A 13,753-nucleotide genomic window follows, 5' to 3' on the forward strand; every position below is an offset into this window, starting at 1 on the left:
GAGACAACATTCTTTCCCAATGTTTAAAAAAGCTGCCCCAGTATTGTGTTACATGCCAGGTGAGGGCAAAGTGCCTGTTGTGTGTGTGCTTTGCTTCCGTCCTGTCTTTCTTTCTTTCTCTCCCCCCTCCCCGGTTTCTCTCCAGGTGCTAACAACACGATTGGCTTCCACCTGTGCAGCCCTGTTTTTCAATTACGTTTCCAGCTAAATTTATTTTCTCTCGAATTAAGGTCGCAGTTTAAAACACGTGGGAAACTTTGTCAAAACTGCAACAAAAATACTTGGTGTTGTATGTTTGTTGACTTTTACAGATAAAAATAAGTAAATGTTGACTTTCGGTCTCACACAGGACACAAACAGCGGTTTCCTGGGTGAAAGTCCTGTGTTTGTTTGACCCACCCATCCTGGACTATGATTAGAACACATATTTGTGATATGTCAAAAACAATTGTAATCCAGGAGAAAACAAGTTTCCCTCAAAACAAAATTGACAGTTTTGTTGAATGGGAACTTAATTCTTAAAGACCAGACTGTCTCTGGTCTTAGTCTGTCTGAGCTGATGCCGCACTGTGTGAGCAAAAAAGTTGAGGTTGAGCTAACTTTTGGTATCTTTTAAATTTTTCACACGCAAATCAACTTTTGTCCGGACACAAGGTTTATTTATTGGTTACACCTCCATATTAGTTTTGGCAATTTTTTTTTTTAGATAAGCATGTTCGGTCTTTTGTTTTCAGAGGTAGGAATTATCCAAGCTTAGTTTAGTTTTATTGATTTCTATTTATTTGGCATTACCACTTTGTCCCGACCTCCCCCACATTTTGAGAACCTTTGTTATGTTTTGAGTAAGTTTCGAGATGAGCAACAAATCAATCACTTTCATTTGCACGTCTCGTTTGAATTCTTTGGTTGTCCCGTTCTCGTCGTAACAACTGTCCTTGAATCAACACATAACTTCTTGTATTGTGTCCTCATTGTTTTGTATAGATTCATGATTTCTCTGGCTTTTTTCTGTGTATTCAGCTGATAAGACTTACAGTTGGGGCTTGAAGAGGCACACCCTTTGCCTGCTATTGTTCAGCTACTAAAAATAAGCGGTGAAGTAATGTGAAAAACACTGCTCTATTTACATTATGTTAAGTTACGGCCTCTACACTGCCTGCCTGCCTGCAGTGTTGAATCTGTGCTAAATGACTGAGGGGAAATTTCACGGCTTCTTTTGCTGGCGAGGGACAGGGAGAAACGATGAGAAGAGTGGAAATAGAGAAAACACAGAGAACTGAATAAGACAAACTGAAGCTGGAGAGTAAAGACATGACAAAGTATTGAGAGAACATCTGATATACAAAGATGAAACGAGTCAAGCAGAAAACCCCCAAATGTTGGACATAAAAAAGTAAAAGGAAAAGGAAGAGATGCCAGAGCAAGATGAGAGAAGAGGAGAGCATCAGACATGTGAGTGTGTGTATGTGTGTGTATGTGCTGTGACATCTCATTCCTTCCTAATAGCCAAAGGGAGGTGGGGGAAAGAAATAACAGACACAGCAGGGCGGATGGCGGATACAAATCTCTTTGGCTGAATTTATGAATGATTGGGATCAGAGGGGCACGTGGACGGATGTGTGCACTCTGCTAAGACCCTGGCTGCATCACGCTTCTCCTCTGACGACACTGTTGTCCTCAAACGGAGAGAGCGAGAAGGAGACGGCCAGAGGGATGATGCCAAGAGGATCCACAATCACACTCCCTGTAGTCAGCTGGCTTCATGACGTAGATTCTTGAAGCAGGAAGCACACTTGGATGTAGAGCTTTCTCTCTCTCTCTCTCGGCATGTAAATGCCGATCAAACACGACACTCACATTGTACGGTTTCTCAGGTCATTATGCCAGCTGTAATTCCTGTGAGGATATTGTAAAGACGCTGCTTGGCACTGTGGCATCACTGCCCCGAGCTGCTCTGGTTATATCACTTACATGACTGATCAGTTCTGACGTTTATAGTAAGACTGCAACAACTAATTCATAAAAATCAATTATGAAAATAGCAATGAATTTCATCGTCAATTAGTTGTGTTTATGCGATGATGCACGACACACGCTGTGGCAATATCTCCTAGGGTGGGCAGAAAGCCAGCACTCATGTGATGAATAACAGGAAATGACGGCGCCTCTTTTGCATCTGAAATAAACATATACAATGGTACAGAGGAGAAATGTGCAGGGACACGCGCAGTATTTGCAGGTTCCAATTTATAAACAAACAAAACACTTTAAGAATGTTGCTCCTGATATTTTTCAGCTAACTCTTGTTACAGCTAACTCCCGGCTACATTAACCTGAATATGCGCGTTTGTCCGCTGAAACAAACCCAACTCTACCAGAGACTGCATATTTAGCTGAACTTAGGTTAAAGTATGTTGGAGTAAAACATACCGCTATGGATTTTTAGTCGGAGACAGTCAAAAATGAAACCTTTAATTAATAATAGAAATTTAATAATGCAACCCATTTCAAATAGGCTATTAGGCAATACAAAAAGACAGTAGGTGCTAAAATATACAAGGGAAAAAAATATAATAATATAAAAATTTTAGAATTACAAAAAAAACATCGTACAAGTAGATACATACATTTCATTTTTTTCATAAATTTTTTTTCATACATTTCGTTTTTTGAATAAAATGCGGTAAACAACTAAACAAATTAAACAAAGTAATCGATCATCAGAATAGTCGTTAGTTGCTAAGCACTCTAATGTGATGAATAACAGGAAATGACGGCGCCTCCTTTGTATCTGAAATAAACATGTACAATGATACACATGAACTCCTTCGAGAACATCGGTCCTGTCAATGACGTATCAGCAGAAAGATGATCTCACTGGTGTGGTTAGAGGTGATACTTCGTCTTAATCTACTAACAGTCTAGGTAATAATTCTGACAGCAAATCTGTCCTCAAATGTGTCCCTGTCTTAGTTATCGATGCCACCCCAAGGTTTTTTCAAAACACAATGTAGGAATTTATTAATGACTGCTTTTCAATAAGTAATATCAAATGTTAAAAAAGGCTTTTGTAGCAAAAAACCGAATCCAATTTTGTATTTATTTAGCTATTTTTGACTGCAAATGTTTTAATCAGGTGTCTTAAAGAAAGATAATATGTGACCAAAGAGCTGCAGAACAGGAGACCATTTCCACAGAGCATGAATATCTCCAACAATCTCCTTTTTGGCTGGAAACAATTTAGAAGGTCTTGGGTGGGTAAAATAATCACGTAACAAAGCCTTGATTAAGCCACTTAGCGACTGATGGAGGGCAAAATGGTTCGATATGGATAGCTAGAAGTGTTTCTGTGCACATTAAGTGGCCAATCTTTATTTCATTCCACTAATTCCACTTCATTAATGACTCTGATATTTCAAATGAATGCAATGTGACAGCAGGCATGGTAGCGACAGTGGAGCTGAGCTAAATCCAACCAGCTGATGATGAAACAAAGCACGGACTTAATTGTGTATTTTGCCGCCGCTACGCCTCCCCTCCCAATTCTCTGATGAGGAAGAAGAAGTAAAAGGAGCTTGTTTGCATCTTATCTGCAGGAAATGGCATTAGCCCAAATTGTACTCTTGGGTTGCGACATGAAAGGGATGGCATGGTCGCGACCATAATTTGCCTTGTCCCCCGACGTGCGGCCTACCTCTGATCCAGAGCCAGGGCTGGGCAGGAAAGGCAGAAGGTGGGCAGGCGAGGGTCAGCAGCCCTGGGTGGGCTCCACCACTTGGGCCTCGCTAATGGGTCGGCAGCTATCAGCCTGGTATGTCGGTATGCAGGCCGCCACTGCTCATGCCGACATCAGGGGATTTAAAATCGGCTGGAGCAGACGACTGTGAAACAAGAGTGGCCACCCTGCCCACTCGCTGCCACTATCACTGACCATCCAACTCTCATCTTCTCAGTGAAGCGAAGCCAGCAGAGCATAAACTGCAGTGCGTTAGCTCTGCGTGGTCCGGGCTAATCTCTGTGCTTTTTTGTGTGCACGTTTCCTTGTTTTCTCCTTCTCAGAGGGAGCAGAACAGTTTTTCTCAGCTCACTCACATCCCACAATGCAACCAATGAGAACTCTGCCTTTTCCCAGCAGTTTCCACAACGGCAGCTATTTTTCCCATGCTCTCCTTTCAGAGAACCTATTTGGGGCATTTAGGCTATCAAACCAGCTGAGAATGAAACAAAATAACCTAGGGAAGTCAAGAAACACACACACAAAACATCTATTCAATAGGCACAAATCATTTCTCAATTTAACCACGCCATTGTTTCTAAACATGTCTTTAAAAACGCAATTTTTCTAAACAACTTTCTCCCAGCACAACTCTTTTTCTTATTTACTGAAGTGTTACTTGATGTTTCCTGTGCTTTCAGAAACAATGAGCTAATCGAAAGGCTGAGCGGCTGTATTTACAGCTCCTTTTGTGACCAATGCGTCGGGGTGAATGGCTTGTCTGGCCCTGAGGCAAACATACAACCTGCCATTCGGGATCACGGCCGTGTCAATGAGAGAGGCATATCACCTTTGCTCCCAGTATTTTACGACACAAGGCTCCAATAGTAGCACAGCTCTGGGGCAGCGGGCAGCATTGTGGCCCCAACAGTGAGCTGAAGAGAGAACTGTCAAAGATGCAGTGTCAAGTATCTACTGATGGGACACTCAAGTGTCCCCCATTGTATAGTAAAAAAGGTTGTGATGTACAGTGAAGCGCAGGGAGCTGAACAAAAACAGGAAGGCAAGGGAATGTATATTCTATAAGAGCTCTTTGATGCGATAACAGGAGGTTCTCACAATGAGACGAAAGGCTGTGACACCACAAGACAGTTTACTGGCCGGCTTATCAGAGGATGACTATTAATACCAGAGAGACGTTGTCCCCCTGTCCCCTGAGGGAGAAAGCTGAAGGAAGTCATCGATTCTTCCCACCATAATGTCTGGGAAGGACAGACATTGCCTTTTCCCTTTTGGGTGACGAGGGTTATTATCCTACAATTTTGAAAGGGCCTTCACAAGGGCTATTTCTGTGTCTCAGTTATGGCGAGCCATTAGAGAGTCAGATTCGGATCGTCTGTAGCACCAACAGACAGCCGTTGTTGCCGCCTCCCCTTTCTAGGACTGTTTCGGGATCTCTGGGGGTCATTTTAATCTTTGCAAGCCCTGTCTGATCTGTCTAAATACAATTGTTTTATTATTTTTATTGTTATCCTCCCAAGAACAATTACATCCATGGTCATTTCTTCAAATGCTAAGGACCGGCGATTACCTGACGAGGTAGTGGCCGTGTGAGTTCTGAAAGTTGTCTCTCCTTCGTCAAGGCGGAGTATGATGTTGTTATAACACTTTAAAACCACAAGAGACCAATGTTCTGATATATGCTTTCCTTTTATTAGGTGACGTGGGTTTCTTTTAATCATGATTACTATATTTTCCTAACCTTCACAAGGTAGCTATTTTTAACCCAGACCAAAATCTGTCGTTAACATTAACTGCTTAAATCTAACCAGACCTTGTGGAGGCAGATCAGAAAACGAATGTGTACAATGAGGAACAAGGCCGTTTACTCATGGAGGTAATTTTGAAAGGAACTTGCACCCAACATATTATGTCATTCAGCTTTGAGGACTCCCTGCAGGAACAAAACAGTTCAAACACAGCTACAGAATCAGGGACAGACATCATCTGCACGATATCAATGCTGAGAAAGAAACAAAAAAAGAAACAGTCACACATTACACAACTCATGCAACGCTTTCAAACACTGGAATGTCTTTCATTTCATTTTTTTCCTTCACCATTGTATCTGCTTACTCTTTAAGAATGTGTTTTTGGTAATTGCTTTCATTTTTTTCACAAGTTTGTTCAAGTAACTTCTGTTTATTTCCTGTACCAGTATTTCTTTTTTAACTTATAATGTTCTTATTTAATGTTTTGCATTGTTGTTGTTTTTATTTGTAACTCTCTCTATATAGCCTCTTGAAAAGTAATTGTGGAATCAAAAAAAACGTCTATCTGAAAATGAGCAATGCCAAGAGGGGAGTGTACAAGTGTAACATTCATGTGCACCTCATCCATAGCAGCTCAAAGAATTTGAATGTAGTTAATATTATATTTGGGGAATTTGCACTTGTTTGGGCGAATGTTGAATCAATCAGTGAAATGTTTGCTTGTTTAAGTAGAGGAAAAGACAGAGAACAGACGGACCAATATAAGAACAGACAGAAAATGGGACCAATAGATTTGGATGCCAGAGCAGCTGTCAGAGCAGGTCCTGGTGGCAGAGATGGTGGAGGACAAACTGCACAGTGGTTGAGACAGGATGAGGATGAGGGGAAGACAGACAGCATCTGTGTGTGTGTGTGTGTGTGTGTGTGTGTGTGTGTGTGTGTGTGTGTGTGTGTGTGTGTGTGTGTGTGTGGGTGTGTGTGTGTGTGTGTGTGTGTGTGTGTGCATAAGTATCAATGCATGTGTGCTTTGTGGAGTAACACTCTTCCTCTGGCAGGCCCAACCACTAGGCCCTCCTGTGTGTGTGTGTGTGTGTGTGTGTGTGTGTGTGTGTGTGTGTGTGTGTGTGTGTGTGTGTGTGTGTGTGTGTGTGTGTGTGTGTGTGTGTGTGTGGATCTGGAGCAGTTAGAACAGGAGTAAAGCAGATGTTTCCTCTGTTTGGCTCCAAAAAATGAAGAAAAACAAGGGTCTAACACCAGAAGACAGGATCTTATTGATCATACCTTCAGTAACTAAGTCAAAACTGCAAAAAAAACAAACGGAAACATTGTAATTTCATTTAGATCGATATCAAATACCTTCTTATTTTGAAATAATTGTCAAAAGTGACGCAATTCAGCAATGACGGATGATATTCTATCATCATACTGTGCATCACGTGGCACTTGTTAGCGGTGTGCCGATGATGTGCGTTTTCAGTATCTTTTTTCCGCAAAAGTTATCTGCGTCGAGCACACACTTATTCTTACAATCAATGGTGTAAAATGTACTCAGATCCTACACATAAGTACTAATGTCACAGTGTGACAAATCAAAACATTTGGAGATGCATGGTTTTCACTGGAAAGAGATGTAATGGAGTAGACGTATTACCTTTCATGAAAATGCTTCTAGTGAAGTAAAGTAAGTACAAGTACCTTGCATTTGCACTTAAGTGCAGTACTTGAGTAAATGTACTTGGTTACATTTCACCACTGCTGAGAGATAATCTGCACGAATCCCCCTTGTTTTACGCCGATGACAATCAGTCAACACTTTGTTGAAATGCAAATGTATCTGAGAGTGATTGAATGACTGGAAGATGGTGCAAAGAGGTCCAGTGAGCTCCAATCGTCCCGGTTTCAGTAAACTGTGAGGAGCAGGGCAGCTGCACAACGCTAATCCTAACAGGCAAACGTTGTGAACACAAGTGTTCTGCTGCTGCTGAAAAGCCAACCACATGTCAAAAGTGTCGAGTCACCCTGAGAGCAGCCACTTGACCCAGGAATGCTCTATCATACTGGACTACACTGCATGTATTTCATCTGTTTTTCTCGCAGAGAGCGGCCAAAGAGAATGAAGAAAGTTTGAATGAAAAGTGAGGTGGTCTTTTAATGGTCACTTCTCAACCTAATCCTTTTGTGTTTGATGAAACACAACCAACCCTGCCTGAGAATATCTGGAGAGAAATTATGTGCAACTCAATGGGAATTAACACCAACCAATCCAAAGTGTATGCACATCAATATATTACCATCAAAGTATGCATTAACACTGGATCAAATGACAGGTTACATTACTAAACCATTTACTGTATTGACATTAAGATTAAAAAAATATGTTTTAATAACCTAGATAACCTATGAAAATACTGGGGTTGTGTTATGTTTGGGGAACAGCCATCAACTTCATGACACATCCAATCAGCTCTCTTTCTGATGGTTCTGCTTTCTCTTCCTCGTTGCGTTGTGACACTGCCGTGTTTTGGACTTTGAGTTTCCTCTCGCACTCTCTGACTCTCCCCACGAGGAGAACAGCCACACTCGTGGCTTGTGAAGGCATCTCCACCGGCTCCCTTCCATGAGGGATGTTAATGTTTTTTTTACTGGTTTGCAATGTTTATTGCTCCTTCTCTTTGAGGTGGTACAATGTAATTAGAAATACCATGGGGCTGTTTTACATGTTTGCTGTATTCTAGTTACTTTTGTATAAACGTTATTTTTAAGGAGGTTTGTTTTTGTACAGTTTTGCATTTTATTTATATTCTAAATTAAAATATAAATTTGAAAGGTATCACATATAGTACATTGTTGTATACAAATGCTTCTTTTCCTCAGAAAGTAAAAAAAACAAGTGTTTCAAAAGGAGTCAGCTTTCCAATAATCAGGGTACATACATTCACATTAATTTGAATTAAATCCTAGACCCCCTTTTTCAGCATTACTATTTACGCTATTGTTATATATTGTAGTATTAATTTTGTACATATATTTTATATTTTCATTATCATCGTGTAGTATACTGTACACATTTGTACTTGCTTATTTCTCATTTTCTTATATCTTCTCTATATTTATATTTTTATTCTAAAATGGAACAACTGTAACATAGCCCAATTTCCCCCCGGAGATCAATAAACAATTTCTGACTGTGATGAACATCACCTCTTCTAAACATGCCTTTGACACCATGTGAAAACACTCTATACTTGCTTTTCAAAGCCAAAGACATTTGATTAGCAATTTAAAAAGCAATTCAGTCATTGTGTGCAAAATGATAGAAGCAGAGAAACCACCTAAAGCTAACATTTACAGGAATCGATGCTTGTGGGGTTTCAGTGGCAGAGAAAGACACAGTAGTGGTATCATATCACTCTGATACTGAAGATGACGAGGTCAATAATAGATTCGCTGCTGACCTTTTCCTCATTGAAAGCTGCTTCTATTTCCCATTATCAGGGATATATACACCTGCAGCAAGTCCGAGAATAGACAATGGTGCACAACATCAGCCATGAACTGGGTAACCCGGACCAATATGACATTAGTCAAGTAACTACTCAAACATGTGATTGTGAAACAAATGTCAACATCAGCACAACTGCAGGCAGGCTAATCCCAGCTACATCAAGTGTCATTTCAAAAGTACGATCAGTAAGAGTGTAATGAGCAAAATGTTCCACAACTCACTCACTCATTTCTTTCAAAAACAACAGAAGAAGTCTATAAGCAGGCAGTAGAAAGCCATTCAGGCTCTTGCACAAGACAGACAAGCCAGCGAGACTGGTTTCAATAAAAACAAAACTACAAGCCCGGCAGCGCTACAGTCTGTTGTTAACAGAGATGGCATCCGGGGATAGCGAGGGTATTCACAAACACAATCTAGACTGTCTTCTGGAGGCATCTGCAAAACATCTAATCGATTCTTTCCGCTGAAGTGTAGCATCCGTATCTTTTCCACAGAGCCGCATAATGTTTCAAGACATGCAACATACATTCTCTGACACACAGCCGAGGGCCATCTGACATATCTATGTGTCTGCTCATACAGCGCACGAGAGTGATTCACAATATGTATCATTCAGGCCAGTTTGACTTGAGATCCAGCGAGCTCAAAACACAGAAATAAGGCACACGGACGCTCACATGAATCAGCAGCTCATGTAAGCTCAGCGATAAAAAGGCAGGTGGTCTTACCTGAGGTCAGCTCCCGAGGCTCGTCATGAACACATCCCACTGGTAGGATCCCATTCCTAGAAGACACAATATGGAGTCCAGTGATGATGATGAATGACGTTTCAAAGATGACAGACAAAAAAGTGTTGCGTGTGTCGGCTGTGTCTTAGGTCTTTGAACAGTGAGTTGTCACACAATTGACAACAGATTGGAAATTCCTATTACTGACAAAATAAACTCTGATACATTCTGATTATTTCAAAGAGAAAGCTTTGATGTGTCATACTTTCCAGTGTCCTGTTAAACAGTTTAAGTGGATGTGACATTTTCAATCACATTTCCTCAATAAAATCAAAATACTGCAAAAGTGTGCCCCATCACATGGAACTAAATCTCATAATATTGGTTTCATGTAACATTAGAACAGTAAATACGTTACTCTGCATTTTTTCTCTCCTCTCATATGCACTTGAGGCTTTATCACTCATCACAATGACTTGGATGAGAAGAGTAGATTATTCCACAAAGGAGCCAATTGACTTAATGCTAAGTCTCCTTCCTATCAGGTGTAATCTCCTGCTTTCCCCAGAGAGATCATCTTATGAGAGCGATGCAGTGGAGCCTAAGGACCTTTCACCGCGGCGGGTCAGAGAGCTAGCTTCACTTCCGAAAGTTAATGCCCCACCCCTCTCTCCCCAGTTCCTGCGGAGCTTCACTTAACAAGTAAGACAAGGTTCAATTCACCTGGAGGCAACACAAGGAGTGAGAGATGAATGCAGCAGTGATGGAGCGCGGGAGGCGGGGAAGCTGTAGCATGAAAGCCAGTGAAATGTGAAGTTATCAAAACACATATTTTCCTTTTCTTTGTTTTTTGTTCAAACAGAATGAATACAGTGCGGATACAAAGCAGCTGAAAAGCAGCGAGGTTCGAATTAGATCCCTCAATCATCAGAAGACAGGAAATAGGATCAGATGAATGAGAACAAGACATCCAGGACTTAAGATCCTGCATTGTCTGAGATGTTTTTTTAAAACGTCTTCCATTATCCAGCCTTGTCTTTGAAACCTGAGCTCCTGGCAGAGCACATTAGTGACTCGCTTCCTGATAAACACATGTAAGACAACCACAGCAGGAAACCTGACTTGCCTTTAGCTTTGTGCTGTAACGGCATCAAAACCAGTCTAATGCCATCTGATAACGTTTATTACACTTGATGAACGACAAATCTTGCAGCACCTGCAGAGGTGCTGCGACTTCCTCTTTCTCTCTGAACCCGTCGTTTTTTGTGTGCATCTCTCTCTCTCTCTCTCTCTCTCTCTCTCTCTCTCTCTCTCTCTCTCTCTCTCTCTCTCTCTCTCTCTCTCTCTCCCTTTAGCTCCATGCGTGAAAGTGCTGACAATGTATTACCAGCTTTCAGGTCTGTGTCATGTCCTGAGATGACAGCAGCTGCTGGGACGGGCCACACTGAGTGCAGCCGAATGCCTCAGTGGAAGGGGAATCTCCCAGGAACAATGCTACACTCATTAGTGCTTCAAACAGCTTTTGCTGGGCATCTTCAGTTCTGTGGCAGAAGATGAACAGCTGCCTTTTATCAGGGTATTAGAGAGTTTCTCTGTTTTGTGTCCGTCTGCTTGTGTTTGTGTGTGTGTGTTCGTGCGCATGTTACGCAATGCTAACAGTTCATCCAGGTGGGTGATAACAAAGAGAAAAGGGTGCAGGTAGAATCCCAGACCTATTCTGGCTCCCTAATCTCCCCATTCTGACACACACTTTGATTTGTGAGTCAGGCCAAAGCCTCAGCAAACAGCCTGTTGCGTTGCCACCCAAGTAAAAAGACTGCGAGAAATGTTTTCAGTCAACTCTTTGGTCTTCTCTGCGTTTGTTCAAGGAAGTTCACCTATCTTTTCAACCCCAGGTAAACTGGAGAGGGAAAATCAGTTGAGTGGCAACTTTCAGGGCCCTCCCTGCTCCCCTTTGTGAAGAGGTTTATTTGAGGCCTGTTAAGAATTCTGTTTGTCCCTCACTATAGCACGACCAAGCAGATGTTCCTCCAGAGGTCGGCACACACACACACCGACTTATGAATGCATGGAAACACACAGTCGCACAATGTTGACAGAGATGGTTCAGATCATCACAGATAGAGGGAAGATACAGATTGGAGAGGCTGGAGGCATGTAACAGGACAAAGCTGTGAATCCCTGTCCTGTTTTAGCTTTTCTTCTGAAAAGGAAGAAACTTGGGCAGTATCGTTTTAAAAATCATAAATTAATAACTTTTTTGTTAAGCTTGATAAAACACAGATTTGAAAAATGTATGCGACAAAAGTTACATCACAAGCATTTCTCTCAGAAAGGCAAGGGTGTGAATGGATGGACATGGGTTTGGGTCTGTGTGGGCTCGCAGAGGACATTTTGGTTGTTTGATGTGTCTGCAAAGAAAACAAGCCCACACAATTATAGGAATACTAATAGTACTAGTGCTACCAGTACTTTCACAACTACTAAAATTGGATGATGACTGATGGAATAATGATGGGATGGAGTATTGGGGTTTGTGCGGTTAGGTGCAGTGACCGAATTAGCTAAATTCCTAAGCAAAAAATATGTATATTTATTATTTAATTCATCAATAACATTGCTGAAACAGTCAGAAAGGATACTATTCATGTGAGAATACAAAAAACAGACAAATAATCCACATTGCTTCAATTCATGCTTGCTGTTTATTAAAGGCACATGTTTTTGTGTTTATGAGGATATAATTTCACTCTGTTGGTGGAACTTCACTCGACACAAGACCAAAAAGACAATTCCAGCTTTAAACGGACTATTATTAGACTGATTATACCAATAATGGTTATTGAGGGAGAAATAGCTCTTTTTATGATCCCTGCATAACACAACTGGCAGATTAGCCATATATGTAGAGGCCTGTCGGTCCAGAGAAAAACTACTCTCACATAAAGACGGATATGGAGAAAGCCGAAGGAGACAGAATGAAGAAGTAGTAAAAAGGTGAGTTCACAGCTATAATAGTAATAAATCAGATCTGCTGTGACCCCACACAGAGTTCTGCAGTCTTTGTGCTTCCCACAACAATCCCTCACAAGTCCCACTTAAGACGAGAAACCTGCGCCGACAGCTCAACCTGCTAACCTTTGTGACCCGTCTACCTCCTCCTCCTGAAGTGGGACACTGCTGGAGAGAGGAAGTGACACGGCTGTGGAGGTGAAAGGTCGACAGGGACTATGCGTTTCAAATGCGAGGGAACAAGATGGATGGCGGCGGCTGCAGTGGAAGCAACGTGTTTTTACTCGTAAAAGAATCTCAAATAGTTTTTTTTTCACCAAGTACAACAAATATGTCTTGTTGCTATGGTTCAGTCTCTCCCCAAGGCTGGGGGAGATACCCAAGATGGAAGCAATGAGAAGAAGAAAGGAGTAGACAAAGAGAAAGACTTCACACTGCCAGATCTCAAGCTGTTATTTCCTATTGTGTTGGACTTGTCTTGATCTTGAGAATCTTAGGTTTGGCTACTGGTCTCACCTTCTGCAGTCTCAACTGAAACCAATAATGTTTTTTTTTTAAAGCCTGCTTCACCAGCCCGCCCCTGGCTGTCATGATTTTGGCAACAGGCACTAACGGGAGTAAACAAAACAGGAGAGGATGCCAAGCCAAAGACGGTTACCGCCAAGCCAAAGACGGTTACCCAGGGAAAACATGAAAGTCTTGTTCTCCCATTGTTTTGCCATGTCTTTTAATTTGCATGATTTTATGGGGAACAATATTTTTGCCATCATATGTATATGGAGCTCAATAAACATTTACTGCCTGTCAAAATCTAAGGAGTGAAACTTGCCACAATCGAGTATTAAAGTAATTAATGCCACACATGTCAAACTGTTTTCTAATTTGGAGTTGCTACCGTTCCAGGATCCAACTTCATCGAGCATGAACGGAGGTGTATATACTCCATGCGCTGCATTACTCTCCAAAACGACAGAGAGCGTACAAACAAAATGAAATGTAAAGAATCAAAAAGATGATGTAT

At 41.4% G+C, this 13,753-nt stretch overlaps 1 long non-coding RNA gene across 1 annotated transcript in view; it reads right to left on the minus strand.

Annotated features, from left to right (window-relative positions):
* LOC306741857 overlaps positions 1 to 13,753 on the minus strand; it is a 140,997-nt gene that overhangs the window by 52,100 nt on the left and 75,144 nt on the right. The window contains exon 2 of the long non-coding RNA XR_013771064.1: positions 9,721 to 9,776. This is a non-coding gene — a long non-coding RNA (uncharacterized lncRNA). The remainder of the gene's footprint in view (positions 1 to 9,720; positions 9,777 to 13,753) is intronic.

The sequence above is a fragment of the Taurulus bubalis genome (assembly GCF_910589615.1).
Source record: "Taurulus bubalis genome assembly, chromosome: 9".
Lineage (NCBI taxonomy): Eukaryota > Metazoa > Chordata > Actinopteri > Perciformes > Cottidae > Taurulus > Taurulus bubalis.